Genomic DNA, 17,442 nt, shown 5'->3' on the forward strand with positions numbered 1-17,442 from the left:
AGCTTCTATCAGACAATGTCCACTCAGCACTTTCAGTCTCAGAGTTGTGGAAACTTCTCCATTCCTTTGTCCCTTCCCATCCAGGAAGAGTAATTATTATGTGCTGTTTTTAGCACCTCAGTCAAGTCTAGGGTTTCCCTACAACTTATCTATACCTTCACAAGGGGTCCTTTTTTGAAAATCTCAAACCACTCCATCTGAGAATGTCATTTATATCCTACAGAACTTCGACTGATACAAAGCTTAAAATCACTTATTTTTTCTATAACTAAGTTTAATTTGAATTTGAAGTCTTGTTCCATCAAGATTTGGTTTCATTTCAGTTGATTTCTGGTAGTCACTGTTAATTCAGGATTTTACACACACATATCATACATACCTACCCCTACTTTCCTCTGGGGTTTTATGTGAAGAAAGTAGTCCTAGGACTGACTTGTGGGGAATAATCCCAACTTATACCTTTTTCTTTGACATAGTTATAAGTAATTCTCTATTTTACTCTCAAAGTTTCCATGTTTAAAGAATGAATTATGTGATGACCCAGCACAGAAGATGCTGGGTTGATCTGGGAAAACAAACTTGTTCTCTCCCCTACTTTCCAGTTGCCATCAGCCAAACTGCCACTTATCTAGTGGTCCCTGAGTTTTCGATTCCCAAAATTTCCAGCAGCTTTTTTTTTTTTTTTAATATTTTTTGGTTGTAGATGGACACAATATCTTTATTTATTTATTTTTCTGTGGTGCTGAGGCTTGAACCCAATGCCTTGCACTTTACCACTGAGCTACAGCCCCAGCCCTCCAGCATCTTTCTTGTTCACCTTTTTTTCCTCCTTGTTCTATCCTTCTCTTAGCTTCTTCTGCTGCTTACTTAGTCCTAGTTCTTGGAATATATCAGTGAGCAAAACAGAAAAAAAAAAAAAAAAGCCCTACTTGCAAGAATTATTCTTCTTCTATATTTTAATGAAGATTTTTTAAGGCTATGAATTTTCCTCTGAAAACCACTTCATATGCATCTCATAGGTTTTAATATATCTAATTTCCTCTTCTACTTTTGGGTCTTTTAGAAGAATATTGTTTTTTATTTCCAAGGAAAATGTTCAACTCATTAGAATCAGAAACATATTTTTCTTAGTTTCTGCTTTTTGAAATGTTTAAATTTATCATACAATTTCATAAGTGTTCCTCTTACTTTTTCTTATTTAATCCTCACGACGAATTGAGCTAGAAAGTATCACTATTATTTCACATATGAGACAACCGAGTTCAGAAAGAGCTAATGCAATAGATGGCTACTTTTAAAGGTCAACTTGACTGAATTAAGGAATGCCTAGAGAAGTGGCAAAGCATCATTTCTGGGTGTGTCTGTGAGGGTGTTTCCAGAGGAGACTATCATGTGAATCAGACAACAGTGTGAGGATGATTGGCCTTAAATGTGGGAAGACACCATCCAATCCACTGGGGACCCAGATACAACAAAAAAAGGCAGAGGAAAGGTAATTTCCTCCTCCCACCCCTCTCTCTCCTGGAGTTTACTCTTCTCCTATTCAGGGACACCAAAAATTCAGGCTCTCCAGTCTTTGAACTCTAGGGTTTACACCAGCAGCCCTCTAGATCCTTAGGCTTTTGGTCATGAACTGTTACACCATAAGCTTTACTGATTCTGAAATCTTTGAATTTGGGTTGAACCACACTACCAATATTCAGGGTCTCTAACTTGCAGATGGCCTATCATGGAACTTTTCAACCTCCTTAATTGTGTGGGTCAATTCCCCTAATAAATTCCCTCTCCTGTAGAAAGATATAGGTATAGATATATACAAATCTCTGATTTGTTCTGTCCCTCTAGAGAACCCTTAATACAGCTGGCAATTAAGGGTCTTGGGGGCACAGCAGAAATTCAAACCCTAACCCAGCAGGCTCAAAGTGGTACTGCATACTTGCCATGAGAGCTTTCCAGGCATAAAGACCATGTCTAGGAGTCCACCAGCAGAGGAAATAGAGCTCTCTGAAGGCAGTGACTGCTGGAAAGTTGCTTCTTCTCAGTGAATGATAACAGAGGAATGAGGTTGTCCAGTCAGGAATGTGCAGTTACCCTCTCAAGCCTGAGAAGTCACCTGATTGCCTCCATTCCAGTTCACCCCTCCGACCCAGTTCAGGCCATGTTCTGCCTCTTGTCCCTCCCTCCAGTACAACAGAGTGAGCAAGGTGCCCAGCAAGGAGGCTGCTACGGCCTTGCTCACTCAACCTGGGTCCTCACAGAGGGAGCTGGAAACAGTGGAAACTTGGCTGAAGCCTAGTGATTCAAGCCTAGGGCCTGGTCAATAAGAGGGGGCCCTCAGCAGCAGGGAGGTAGACAGGCATATAGTCAGGACCCCTTTCAATAGAAGAAGCCAAGAAGGCTTCTCTAAAAAGATGACAAAAACTATCTGAGGTGGGGGAAGCCTTTCAGGCTAAAGGAACAGCAAGGACCAAGATCTTGAAGAGAAGGAGTGATTTCATGAGGCATCCTCTCCTGTTATTGGAGAATCAAGCTCACACACTGAAAGAAGTCTTTCCTACCTGTCCTTTGATCTTCTGGTTCACACACTCAAACATAACACAAACAACATTATCCAGAACATGTCAAGCCCCTCTGAAAACATAGAACTAATAGGTAAGTTTGGTGAGGGAGGGGTGATGGGGCTTGTTCTAAACCTGAAAGAACACCACCAGCTGAAGGCTCCTTCTGGTGCCTGCACCAGCCATTATTCACCTCAAGAATCTTCAATCTGCCAGATGACTCTGGACAAGGCACTATGTTTCTCAGGTCCATCTCCCATCTGTCCAGTGGGTAGACTGATCCAGAAGTTCTTAGAGTTCCTACAGCTCCACCATGGTCTGACTCACAGGCACTCCACAAACAAGCAACACGTGGCTTGTTTTCTTCCTCTATCATTGACAAGACAATCTCCCCAAATCCTTTTCAGCTGGGAGGGGTGACAGAAAGGCCATCTGGCCAACACACGTCCTCGTGGCCAATAATCATTTATTTCCCAGCTGTGTTTTTAGAAGAAAATAATTAAGGCTGTAAATGCTGCCAACAGGGTGGCTCTGTGGCTGTCCTTGGCAATGACCCCTGCAGCAGAGCCCCTGCTGTGAAGCTCCCTTCCCCTGCCTCCGGCCCCACCTATCAGTTCTGCTGGGGCCACTTGAGTTTCACTCGCTCCAGGGAATCAGAAGCAGCTGTCCCTCTCCATGGATGGCCCAGCCCCTCCCTGAGCTGCAACTCTTGGACCCTCCTTGGATTTATCCCCATCCCACCTGCTTGCTTCCCTGCTGTCCTCAAAGGACCTATTCTGTGCTCATGTTTTGCAGAACCTACTCTCATCTGTCCTCACAACTGCCTGGGAGTTAGGCTTTCTCAAACCCATTGTACAGATGATGACTGAGGCCTACCCAGTGTCCAAGGCCAGCAAGACTGACTCCGGAACTTAGATCAAGTCTCCTGATGTGGATTCCTCAGCATTCTCCCTTCCTTCTTCCTACCTTCCACTCTTCAAATCCAAGTTCTCTGACTCGGATCTGTTTCCAGCACAGTTTCCTCCCTGAGCTTTAGACATATTCAATGGCCTGCAGACACATCTTCTGGGTGTGGGGTATCCATCAGCACTTCAGATTCAACAGGGCCCAGGCAGATATTCCCACCCCCTTAATCTGTTGCCATCCTGTATTCTGAAGGCCAGCAAATAGCTTTCCTATTGGCCCCCAGAGCCGAATATGTGAGGGACAGGCTAAGCTTCTCTTCCCCTCCATACCCCTACCCAGCAACTCAGGAGTCCTTGTTAAGTCTATCCTCAGGGTTCCCCCGAATCACCTCTCCTACCCCATACCTGCATTGAGGCCTACCCACCCCACCTCCTACTGTCCTAGATCTTTCTAAAATGCAAATCTAAGCAGATCAATTCTGCCAACAATGAAGGGGACAGGGAGGCCCTGCCCAGTCTGTCCTGTCCCTGGGGCCCACAAATCCAGGTTCCTGTGTTCTAACTTCTATCCCAACTCAAACTTCCAAATTCTGTGGGGCTTGCTCCCCATGACTTTCTTTCACCTGCCCCTGAGTGCCCAGATGTCTCTCCCTGACCCCAGCAAACTCCTCCCCATTTGTGACGGGCAAAAAAGTCTTTTAATTCCCTTAAATATGCCCTTGGTCTGATAATAGCACCTTGGACTTTACTGAAGAGATATCCAGCCCCACCCCCACAGTGGGAATACGTGACCTATACCTATCATGTCTTGTACAGTGATTGACTCAGGGATGCATGATTCCCTGGGCCACCAGAGGAAATCCCAGGACTTCCAGAATGTTCAAGAGAAATGCTCTCTGTCCACTGGGATTGCTAAACCAGTAGGGTATAAGCTTGGAGCTGCCAGGGTCTATCAGATAAAGAAAGCTGACCTGAAGCCAATAAGAAAAAAGAGCTGAGAGACTGCAGAGGAGGAATTTTACCTGAATCCTGCACCTGCACCCTGAATTTTTTTTTCAATTATATGAACCAATAAATCCCTTTTTGATTTGCACTAGTTTGAGGCTTTTTTTTTTTCCCAGTTGCAAGCTATCAAGATAACTCAAATGACTCTCTGCTTCTAGGCACAGTGGGTGGCTTCCTCCACTTGTTCCTCATTATCTGTTGTATTTTGCATGACAGCATTTACATGTGTCTTCCAGCTTGACCTTGAACTATCAAGTTCAATGGAGGTTGATTCATCATTGTCCTTCAGTGCCAACACTGAAGTCTGGGTGCACGATCAGCTGAGGACGTGTTTGAATGGATTCTTTCTCTGGGTGGGAAAGGAAGCCATGAAAGAAATTTTCTGAACAGACCCTTATCCTTGCCATTGGTGTTGCTGCACTGTCCTGGTCCATGCACCCCGCCCCTCAGTACAGTTTGACTGTCAGGAAGAGAAGAGGAATGTGGAAGGAAGCTTCTCCTTGCCTCTGCAGCCTCTCCCAGTCTGAGCCCTCAAACATTCAGACATTTAGTGACTTTGGTGGACACTGTGAACAGGACTCTCCCCCCTTTCCCCTCTGGAAACCCCTTCACCTCTCATTCTAGGCCATTTCAGGGTGAACTTCAGTCCCTGGCTTCCAGAATAGACTCAAAACTGGGAATGTGAATTTACTCCTACTCTTCACCCAGGTGGGTTGTTGTATAGATCCTCTCCACCTAGAGGAGACACACGCTTGAGACCCAAGATTACCCAGAGTTAGTCTAAGTGAGAGAGACAGAGAAACAATAGAGAGTGCGAGATAGCACTGCAAAGACACTGTTTGAGGTCCTAGATTTACTTTGGGTAATAGTAAAAAATTATTTTCTTCTTTACTTGAGCCATTTTGAGGTGAGTTCCTGCCCCATGATCTGAGCAAAAAACAGGTCAGTGCCTCATGAAACTCCAGGTTGGATTCAGAGTAAGGGGGACAGGAGGGGCATGGGGGCAAGGGTCTAACTTTATGAACCTTTGAGTCTCCTGCTCACAGGGATTTACTTGTTAACAAATTAGGAAACAGTGTCACATCCCAAATTACTTTCAGACAGTCAGGGGTTGAAGGCAGTTGGTATAAAATCACATAATAGCCAGGATCCAGGGTCCCCAGAATGGGCAAACACTTTTTGTTTTGGATCAGCAGGAGCTAAGACAGTGTTAGCGTGTCCCTTTCAGGAATGCAGACACTTGTTAGCAGTGACTCTGCTCTGATTCCATCTAGGTACATCTAGGATATACTGGGCTAGAGAGCTGTGAATCTGGAAGATGGCTTGTTGTCAGCTATTTTTGCTTACCAATGTCTACAGACACATGAGAGGGCCCAAAGCATTTCACTCCACAGACTGAGATCATGACGTAATAATTTGCACATTTAGAGGACATAGAGTCCCTTGTTCTCCCTGCTTTGGTTTCTCCACCAAGGAGTAGACCAGCCAAACTGAATGGTGCCAAGAAGCCCATGGCTCTTGATTAGCAGTTTCGGGTAAACTAGGGAGGACAAGGTATCATGGAAAACAGTTGGTGGTGGGAGAGGACACTTGGACCCCATCACACCTAACTGGGTGTTATCCCTCCACTGAGCCTGTGATGGCCCCAGGACTCAGGGACCTGAGTCTACCTAAAGCTCTGGTCTACCTGAAGCTCTGCTCATGCCTCCCCAGCCTCTTGAGCTCATAGCTCTTCAGAGGGCCTGAGTCTGAGGACTGCCACAGGCCACTTAGCAGGCAGAACAGGAGGATCATGCTGCCTCTCCCAAGTATGGGGCCAGCCTCTCTGCTTCAAAGAGTACCATGGACAAGAAACTTCCCCTCTGCCTTCAGAAGCTTTTAATTTCTTTTTTTGGGAGGGAAATGATGAAAATGTTCCAAAGTGATTGGAGTGTTGGTTGCACAATTCTATTAACATGCTGAATTAACCATTGAATTGTACACTTCATTTTCCAGCTTTGTTGAGGCATAATTAACAAACAATTATGTACAAGTATAGTATACCACATAATGTTTTGGTAGATGAAAACATTGTGAAACGATTATCACAATCAAGCAATTAACATATCCACTCACACCCCTATAGTTGCTGGTGTTCATTTCTTTTATAGTGATAATATTTAAGATGTACCCTCTTGGTAAATTTCAAGCATGTGATATGGTATTATTAACTATAATCATCATGCTGTATGAATATGAAAACTTATTCCTCCTATATAACTGAAACTTTGTGCCCTTTGGCCAGCATCTCCCCATTTGGTACACTTTAAATGAATGAATTGTATGAGTGAATGATACCTCAGTAAACCTGCTAAATAGAAATCAAAAGCACATTGTGGATGATGTAATACAATGACATCTAGTGGTCTGCTTTAATCAGCTTTTTTGCTGCTATGATCAAAAGATCTTACAAGAACAATTTTAGAGGAGAAAAGGTTATTTTAGGGGCTCATCGTTTCATTCCATAGATAGTCGACTCCATTGCTCTGGGCTCAAGGCAAGGCAGAAAATCATGGCACAAGAGTATGGCAGAGGAAAACAGCTTAGGACATGGGCCCAGGAAGCAGAGAGAGAGAGATAGAGCTCCCTTCACCATGGACAAAATATAAATCCCAAAGTTACTCTTCTCCCACAATGACCCACCTTCTCTAGCTACACCCTAACTGCCTACAGTTTTATCACCCAGTTAATCCTTATCAGTGGATTAATGCACAGGTTAGGTTAAAACTGTCATGACTTGATCATTTCATTTCTGAACTTTCTTGCATTGTCTTATATGTGAACTTTGGGGAACACCTAATATCTAAACTGTACTTGACAATATAGCCTGTGCAATCATCTCAGTCTCAGGGCTGTATGACATTTCCTTGTGGATAAATTCCATTCACCATGTGACCAGTCCCCTTTTGATGGATGTTAACTATTTTCAGTATTTGCTAAGTTTAAAGAGCATTAGGTGAACATCTAGAATATTTTTTTGCTCAGGTATTCATTCTCTCAATGGAATAATGTAGTCAGAATGTATACATTTTGATCTTTGATATACATGGCCAAATTTCTCTCTAGAAAGTTATATTCTTTGAAATTTTCCTGGGCAATGTAGGAAAGGACCTGCCATCTCTGTATTATGGAAGAGGAGAGTGCCTGCCTAAGGCTGCAGAGTGTACAAGGCTCCACCCTGACCAGTCCTGCTCCAGGGTCAGCCCTCTCTGTGCCCTTGTACTGATTTTCTTGCCTTGCACTGTCATTTTCATCTGTCCCTTGCCTTCAGTGTGCTGGCTTCTGGCTCAGGGAATGCTACTTTTGCAGCAGCTTATGATCCCCACACATTTTCAGTGCCTGCTCCTGAGCCAGGAAACAGGCATCCTTGGGAGCACATTTACTCAGGCCTTGCAGGGGTGGAAAACACTTGTTACAATCGGACCATCCCAAGTGGGAGAAAACAAATGACATAGGGGAAGTTGTAAAAGTTTTTTATGGATAATGTTTTAAAAGTCTTAGAGACATGCCTGCCATTGTGACACTGTTTTGTAATCTGATTTAAACCTGTAAGGTTTTCTGCAATTTCAATTTCTATTTGTTTGTTTATTTATTTATTACAGTGCTGAGGATCAAACTTAGGGTCTCATACAGAGTAGGCAAGTGCTCTACCACTGAGCTACACCCTTAGCCTAGTTTTAAAAGGTATCTTTGAGGACTAGGGCTGTAGCTCAGTTGCAGAGCACTTGACTAACATGCACAAGGTGTTCCCTGGGTTTGATCCCCAGGAATGTAAAAAATAAAAAGAAAAGAAAAAAGATATTTTTGAGACAATTGAGGCGGTTTGAATATGAAGTGAGTGTTAGATTATATTAACATATTTTTGTTCATTCTCTTTGGTGTGATATTGGTATTGTGGTCATCAGAGTCTTTATTTGTAAGTCGAACCATATTAGGATTTGTTCAAGCAAAACCAAACCAAACAAAAACTGAAGGGACAGATGAAATAAGAATGGTTAAGTATTGATGATTGGCTTTGGGGGATAAGTAGGAGGAGGTTCTTCAGACTACTTTTGTGCATGTTTGAAATTTTTCATAATAAAAAATAGATGTGTATGTGTGTGTGTGTTTGTGTGTGTGTGTATATATATCTGCTAAGATCAAAAAGGTTTTCTAAAGATAATATTGTTGAGGAAAGGAAGTTGAAACGTGCACCCTCCAGTTTCAGTTCATGAGAAGGGGAAGATGGTTTTTGTAGACAGGTCAAGTTATTTCAGAATATAATCAAAACATTATCATGTCAGCAGAAAGTCTTTGTCTTGTCTTTCCCTTTAAAAGCACCAAGATCCCCATTCATGTCAGCTTAGGCTGTTTAGAAAAAAAAACCTTCATCCCTAGCAGCAGGCCCCTTACTGGTGCAAAATGGACAGAACAAACATCCAGGCAAGTGCTCCTGTGTTCTCTGGCAACTGGTTTCCCAGGACACTGTGAGTAATGGGATCCCCACTCTCAGCATTTCATGGGAAATTGAAGTTATGATAACAGTCGCCTCACACGTCATATAAGCAGGTGGCATTGCTTCCACACCCCATGAGAAACCTCAAGGGATTTCACAAAGATCAGTACTTGGAGGGCCACATCATGGGAAGAGCTACCTTGCACAGGGTAGTGCACATGAAGGTGATGGATGCCTAAGTGACTGGGTAGGCCACATGGAAACTCCCAACCCCAGCAATTCCAAGCCCAGAGAAGCAAAGGCCAAACAGTGTGATAATCCCTGGGGTCAACAATCAACCTTGCCAGCTAAGCCTAGGGCCCCACCTAAGCAAGGAACAAAAAGCTTTAGATATCCAGGGATGCATGACCAAAGGCAGATTGGACCAAGGCACGCAGGACTCTTTTCCTTTGTTTTATCCTTACTTTCAAATTCTTTCCACTTGAGGTCAAAGTAAAACCTCACAAGCTTGAAAACCTAACCTTACATTCTGACACCTTAGCAACTTCATGGGAAAGAGAGCCCCTCTTTTCTGGGTCCAGTAAAACTCCTCTTAGATGACACTTACTGCTTCCCCTTGCCCTGATGTAGATTCTTTGTCCAGCCCAGAACATATCCCTGTATATCAAGTGTAGTGCCCTTGGCATCCAGGTCAGGGTCACGTGTCCATTCCAGTACCTAGTGGACCCATGCGATCCAATAGCCTTTCAGCAGAGAAAAGGGTGATTCTCCAAAGGAAATTCAGGGTGCTATCCCCAGAAGGGAGGCAACAGGTACAGACGTCCGTTCTGCCCATTGGTCACCAGAAGGCACAACTACCTGTATGCCTAGTAAACACCAGGCCCTCCTCCCTCATTAGGAAGGTCTGGGTGGGTCTCACATCCAATTGCCTCAACAAACATGGAAACAAAATGATAAAATAAGCAGGGAATAGCTCCAGTCATTCTCAGGTGCCTAGTCCATGTTCGCAGGCTGGGATGACCCTTGCTCAGGATATCCTCCATTGTCTTATCTTTGTGGTTTACCTACAATCAACCCTTCTCTGCTGTCGGATGGAGGAACACCAAAAGGGTCCTGGTCCCAAGATCACCTCTCTATCCCTGACCTGGGCTCTAAGAATTACAGTCAAATGATTCTGCTAGACTGAACAACTTGGAGATGATAAAGGTATGGTTTAGATGTGATTTGTCCCCCATGAATTTTTGTACTGGAAACTTGATTCCCAGTGTGGTGACATTAAGAGGTGGTAGGACCTTTAAAGCTAGGGACTAGTAGGTCATTGATGGCACTGCCCTTGGAAGGAATTAAGATAGGTCTCAAGAGAAGGTTGTTATAAAAAAAAAAAGAGAGAGAGAGAGAGAGACTGACCCCTCCCTACCCTCTGGATTCCATATTGTAAGGTACTCTCTCCCTCTTGCACACATTCCTATCATTGTGCTGGCATCCACCATGAAGTGATGCAGGTGAGGGGTGGTTGTCTACAAAGGCAGTATACTGCCCCTTGGACTTTCACCGTCCAAAACTGTGAGCTAGAAAAACCTCTTTTCTTCACAAGTCAATCAGTCTCAGATAGTTTTCATAGCAATAGAAAATGAATTAATGCAGGTATTCACCTCCTAACTCAGAAAAACCCCTCTTCCTCCACCCCCAGGAATCTGTAGGACATCAGCAGTATATGGAGTAGTTGGTTTAGCCACCTCGGGGGCCAGGTTGGAAATTCAGATGAATAGGACATCCAGCACCTAGTCTAAGAGCAAGAATGAGGAGAACTTGGGGATAGGCCCCTCTAAGACACAGCCACACTCACTACTAGACAACTATTACCCTTGGGGTGAAGCCAGGATGGTCAGTTCTTCTCATTGGTCATGAGAAACTGGAAGTCCAGGAGACAGCTTTGGACACTTCTTAATCTTGACTTAGTAGATAAGAGCGCGAGGAAATAAAAATGCATGATCAGGGTCTGTGCAAAAATCAAGTGACAACTAGAGTGACCAATTATAATTATTTGCTCAGGACTGGGGAGTTCCCTGGAACATGGGAATTTCAGTGCTAAACCAGGACAGCCCTGGATAAACTCAGACAGCTGGTCCTTCTCAGTTACACCCTGAGACAGGGTAATTGAGAAGCATTTCTTGAATGTAGTATACAAGGTTAAGGGTATACCCAGCATGACCTCTCCTAGATCCAAAGAGGCCAGATCTGGGGAGAGCAGCTGTGGGAGAGGCCACTAGACAGATAGTGATGGTGGTGTTCAGGGAGGAGTGGTGATCAGGCTAGTGGCTAAGGTAGACTGAGTTCTTTGGAAGAGACCCAGTCCCACTTGGGGTGGGTAAATATTCCAATCTTGCACCCACTTCTTCCCAGACCACCTGGAGGGTGTTTCTCACTGGCCAAAGTCAATCAAAAGCCAGAGTGCCTGAGATCTCCCCATGAAACCATCTGTAGAGAACAGAGTGAGTGAGTGGATGAAGAACGTTATCTGCAAGGGTACAGGGTAAACACTTACACAAAGGCAAAACCAAAGTCAAGAGATCCAAATGCAGGCCCTTTCAGAAAAATGCTAACTCACCAAGGTAAAGTATACTTAGCCACTAGTCCTCATTCCTCTCTGATCACTATGGTGACTCAAGTGAGTGACACAGACTATTCAGAGTTCCTTTTGCCTACATCACAGCATCCCTCAGAGGATGTGGTCTGGGAAGCCTTGAGTCCCTCACACTGGGGCCCCTGTACAGGGTCATTCTCATCTCTCATCTTTCTGGTAAAAGTATGCAGATCTGGGTTTGGGGGGATTTTTGTTTTGTTTTGTTTTGCTTGTTTTTTTTTGTTGTTGTTGTTGTTGTTTAGTTGTAGTTGGACACAATACCTTTATTTTATTTATTTATTTTTATGTGGTGCTGAGGATTGAACCCAGTGCCTCACACATGCTAAATGAGCCCTCTATTGCTGAACCACAACCCCAGTCCCCAGACCTGGTCTTTTGATGATCCACTGTATCCCTTGTGCAGCCAGTCCCTCCCCCCATTTTCCTGGAATGATTCTGGGGTATTTTGGGGGACTCTGGAGGTCAGGCCTCCTATGGACCCTACCAGTTTCCAGAGCCTGGTTCTCTGGGCTTCCCATTGAGCATGTGAGCTCTTTACACACTGCCAATAGCCACCAGAGCCTTATACAGCCAAGAAGCAGGCTAGAGCAGCCCTTGCTGCTGAGGGTTTAATTCCATGGCCAGCCCAGGGCTGAGCACTTCCATTAAAGCAAGGGTCAGCAAACCAGGGCCTACTGCCAAATACTGCCCCTGGCCTTGTCTTTGTGTGCCCAGCAAGCTAAAATTGGTGTTCATATTTTAAAAGGATGTGAAAAAGAAATAAAATAAAGCTATTTACCTAATGGATTCTCTCTTGTCTTGCTCTACTGGGTCAAGCCCCAGGCCAAGCTCCTCACCATATCCCTCTCTGTCAGGGCATCTTCCCCTCTGATTTTACTAGGGAAGTGCCCCAAAAGGAAGAGGCTCTGATGGGGCAGGCCAAACCAGTGTGCACTGTTACTGCTTCCTCCCAGCTCTTCAGAGCACCCTGCCACAGCCTTTCAGGAAATGCCTGTTTATACAATGGGCAGATCAGTTAATATGAAATACCTACCTTTGAATTATTATTTTAAAAAATGCTCTTGGTTCCTTCCCTATCTGTCTCTGCCTTTTTTGGTATCAATAAGACCTATAAATGGGGCACATGATCCCTGTCTCCACATTCCCCACTGCTCCCTATTTTCTTCTATCACTTGCCTTTCTTATTTTCATTACCTGTTTGCATCCTGTGGGCATCTGGTCCTAGACAAAGTATAGAGGTTCAGCAATCACTGAATGCTTACTTCCTATGCCTGACATGCTTTTTCCCACCCCTGGGTCTTTGTATACGATATCTTTTTTCTGCTTGAAATTCTCTTCTGACCTCATTTGCTAGTTGAATTCTTTTCCAACTTATAAAATTCAGTTAGAATTGAAGCTCCACCCCGTGTGTGTGTGTGTGTGTGTGTGTGTGTGTGTGTGTGTGTAAGCCTGCAAGATTATGAGTTCCTCCAGGATGGAAACTGACACAGGACAGGGACATGGGAGTATCAAGGACTCTTTGATATATGAACAATCAAGCTTTACTTTGCCTAATGGTTCATGAATGTGAGGCTTCTCTCTGCTCCTGCAAGGTCCCCAATCTGTACTTTATATGGTGCCTGAGGAGATGCTTTGACTGAAATAATTAAGCAGCTTGTTGAGGGGTGAGCTTAGGTTGTACCATGTAGGAGTGGAAAGACCAATCAGCTGTCTCAATCCATATGACAAAATACCACAGACTGGGTGGCTTGTAAACAACAGAGACTTATTTCTGTTCTGGAGGTTGTGAAGTCTAAGATCAAGGCACTGGCAGATTCAATGTCTGGTGAGGACCATTCCCTGGTACATAAATGGCACCTTTTCACTATATCCTCACATGGTAGAAGGGCAAGACAACACTCTAGGGCCTCTTTTATGAGGGCATCAATCCCTTATAACCTTCCTTCGTGACCTGATCACCTCGCACATCATCCCCACTTCTTATTATCTTGGGGTTAAGATTTCAATATACAAATTTTGGGAGGACCCAAGTATTCAGACTGTAGCACCAGCCCACTTGTCTTGGCTGGGGGCTGACAAGAATTGCAGACTGAGGTGTACCTGCCACTCTTTGACCACCTCTGTTTCACAGATTTCTACTCATCCTCCATAGTCCCCTGTCCTCTTCCCACCAAGCAAAGTGAAGACCTAACTTTTCCAGGAAGCAATGGTACCAGAGGTACATTGGGTACACTGACGTTGCTGGGCTTTTCAGCAGGATTTGAAGTTCTTTCTAACCAGAAATCAAACTCCAGCTACAAAACAGTGTTACAATATGACCAAGTCATTTAAATAATGACTTTATGTGCAGAGAATAACATTTGGAGGGGTGTACAAAGTTGTCAGTGGTTAACTCTAATATTTCTGAAAATCAACACCTATTTCTTCTATAAGAAAAAAAGTTCTAAAAATGTAGAGTAGTCCTTTTTAAAAAAATTAACTTGGTCATAAAAGAATGTATGGATTCAACTTTGTGGCAGATCTTGTATGTTCCCCAGGAAGAAGGAAGGCAAAATCAGCTGTTGTCTCTCAAAAGCTCCACAGAAGAGTCACCACTGTGCAGCCACAGACTGGGTTGAAAGGGGCTGGGAAACTTCTATCTTGCTCAGTGCTGGGGTGAGGATGTGGGAGCCATTTGTGGGTCAAAATTTGGGCTACATGACCCTCCCATTGCTTTTTGCCCAGTCAAGCTTCTGATTAACCCTAGGTGAACCCCCACCATTGCTCTTAGGAAGGATTCCTGACTCAGTTTCACAACCAATTCTCCATTTCTGGCTGTCCTCAAACGCTGGCCCCAGACCAATCCCTCAGAACACTCCCTAACTTTTTTTGGCCCTACTCATCTGGTCATCCATCCCATCCCCACAGGTAGAGTGAAGGGTTGAGGAGGCCTTCCTGCCCCACTCCGAGGTCTGGCTTTAAGCTCTTCTGTACCTTGTCCCTTCCACCTTGAATCTAGCTGAGGGTCAGCCATCCTGAACCCACATTTTCCATTCAAGTCTCCATACCTGGAACAATTCATTTGGAAAAGTCCAGGGGCAGATTCTGGCCTGGTCTCCAAGAATCTGCCACCCTGGGCACCACTCACAGGTCCTCCCAGAATCTCCCAAATCCCCAGTGATTCAATGCAGGAATCCCAGCTGCAAGCCTCAGCACCTTGCATTCCCACCTCCCTGAACCCCTTTGTGGAAATCCAGGAAGCCCCATGTTTCATGGCCCTAGGTTGAAGGGTCTCTGGGCAACACTAAGAGCTGCCTGGCATTTCTGCATGGGGAGGGATAAAAGAAGATTTGGAAGATCAAATGACCATCCCAGGTTGCCCTATAGTCACAGCCCCGACAGATGCAGGTAGAGATGGGGCTGGTGGACAGTTGGTAACAAGACCCCTGATGACAATGTAAGAGATGACTAAAGCCCAGTCATGACCCCTGCAGAAGTTAGAGGTCAACCCTCACAAAGTCGCAGCCCCTATAACTCTTCTCAGACCCTAGGGGAAATATCAGAAGGAAAAGCAGCTTAAAAGGGCCTATGTCCAGGGGGATGACAGGCATATATCACGTCCATCAGGACAGCCATGGAACTTGATTAGTCTCTTTGCATTGGGAGCTGTAGGGAGGAAAAGAAGGTAGAACGGATCTCTGTTTGGGGAAAATCAAACCAGTGAGTGAATCCTTCAACTATAAAGAGCTTTAAAAGGCCTGTGTACTGAAAAAGGCAAGTCTATGGCTGCTATTTGAAATTCCAGCCTGTGGTCCCACCCCGCAGGCTGACTTGGTCAAGATACTCCTGAAAAGTGAAGCTAGAACCAGCTATGGAGCTATTCTGGGCACTGAACATCTGGAATCCACTGGAGGTATACTTTGTGCCCTGCTCCAGCGAGACCCCTTAGAATTCTGGCTCCAGTTGTACAAGCTCACCCTCCTCCAAGCATAGGTATGGGGCCAGACTGGGAGAGGCATCTATGCTCTGCTTCACATCCCTCCTCCAAAAGAGGCCATACCTGATGTTTTAGTCAGCTTTTTTTTTTTTTTTTTTTTTTCACAGCAGTGATCAAAAAGACCTGACCAGAACAATTAGAGAAGGAAAAGTTTATTGGAGGATCACGGTTTCAGAGGTCTCAGTCCACCGATGGCTGACTCCATTCCTCAGAGCCTGAAACAAGACAGAACATCTTGGCAGAAATGTATGGTGGAGAAAAGCAGCCCGCTGGAGACATGGCACCAGAAAGCAGAGAGAGAGTTCTCTTCTCTGCAACAAAATATAAACCTCAAAGTCACACCCCCAATGACCCACCTCCTCCAGTCACACCCTGCCTTCCTACAGTTACCACCCAGTAATTCCTGTCAGAGGATTAATGCACTGATTATGTTATAGCTCTCATAACCCAAAAATTTCACCTCAAAATTTTCTTGAATTGTTTCACACATGAGCTTTTGGGTGACACCTAATATCTAAACCATAACAACTGGGCTTCCTGATCCAGATCAGTCCCTTTTCCCTGGGAAGATTGCTTAATCTCACTTAGCACCCCTGAGCTGCATCAGGATAGGTTTCCAACACAGATGAAGTCAGGAAAGGGAGCTGCCTCTAGCCAGCAGGATTTCACAGGCCAGGGCCATCAGCTGCCTGTATAAGTGCTACCTTGTACCTCAGATACCAGTTCCAGCAGATTGAAAGAATCAGATCTCTACCTGATTGCAAATGACAGAAGTCACTTCACAATGCCTCGAGCAAAGATTGGAATGTGTTGAGCCTGTCTTTGTCCCTTGTGTGTAACTATAACAGAATACCACGGATTGGATCACTTATTAGCAATAGAAGCTTATCTGTCTCACAGTTCTGCAGACTGGGAAGTTCAAGTCAAAGGGTTGCATCTGGGGAGGACCTTCTTACTGTGTCATAACATAATGAAAAGCACCAGGTAGCAAGACAGCATAAGATACCAAACTCGCAGCCTCAAGCAAATTGTAAATAGCTTTAATTCATTCTTGAAGGTGAAGCCCTCATGGCATAATCACTTCTCAGAGATCCTAACTCTGTGTGTATGTGTGTGTGTGTGTGTGTGTGTGTGTGTGTGTGTGTTGCTAAGGATCATACCCAGGCCCTTACACATACCAGGAAAGCACTTTACAACTGAACCATATACCTCACCCAAGATCCCACCTCTAACACTACTGGGAATGTTTTCTAACAACATGCTTTTGAGGGGTTGTGTTTAAACCATGAAATTCTAATACTGAAAAGTCCCAGGGCAGATTCTGGCTTCAGCCCTGGCTGAATCCAGGGTCTCCTAAAATGTGTATCTTTCTCTATTCTACAGGATCTGCTCTGCTCTGTATTGCTCAGAAAGTTTTCCACTCCAAGGGTGACAAGAAGACCCCCAAACTCACAGGCTATCCTCTGTTGAGCTGCAGAGCTCAACTGCAGAACTGCAGTTGATCCAGAAGAGATCAACTCATCTTTTTCTGATGGTTTCTTCCATGTCTCTGAGCATGTTGTTGAGAGCTCAGCATAGGCCACATGCTGATCCCTGAACCAATGCTCAGGTCAGGAGGGTATGGTGGCTTTGTGTTCAGGCTCAGGCCCTTCCCTCCCAAAGGATTCTCAGGGGTTGGTGCCCAAAGCAGAAGGGACGCTAGGTGGGCAGTTGATACAGATGCCTCCATAGCAGTCATTCAAGACACTTCTCACTATAGAGATGTGAATCCCCAAAGAGGATAGAGGTAGGACCCGGGCTTCTGGTGCCTTGGTGCTCGTCGAAGGTCTGATGACATCACCCAGTTTCCACCTCAGTTACAAACAGTGGAGGGCAATATG

Source organism: Sciurus carolinensis, chromosome 6, assembly GCF_902686445.1.
Source record: "Sciurus carolinensis chromosome 6, mSciCar1.2, whole genome shotgun sequence".
Taxonomy (NCBI): Eukaryota; Metazoa; Chordata; class Mammalia; order Rodentia; family Sciuridae; genus Sciurus; species Sciurus carolinensis.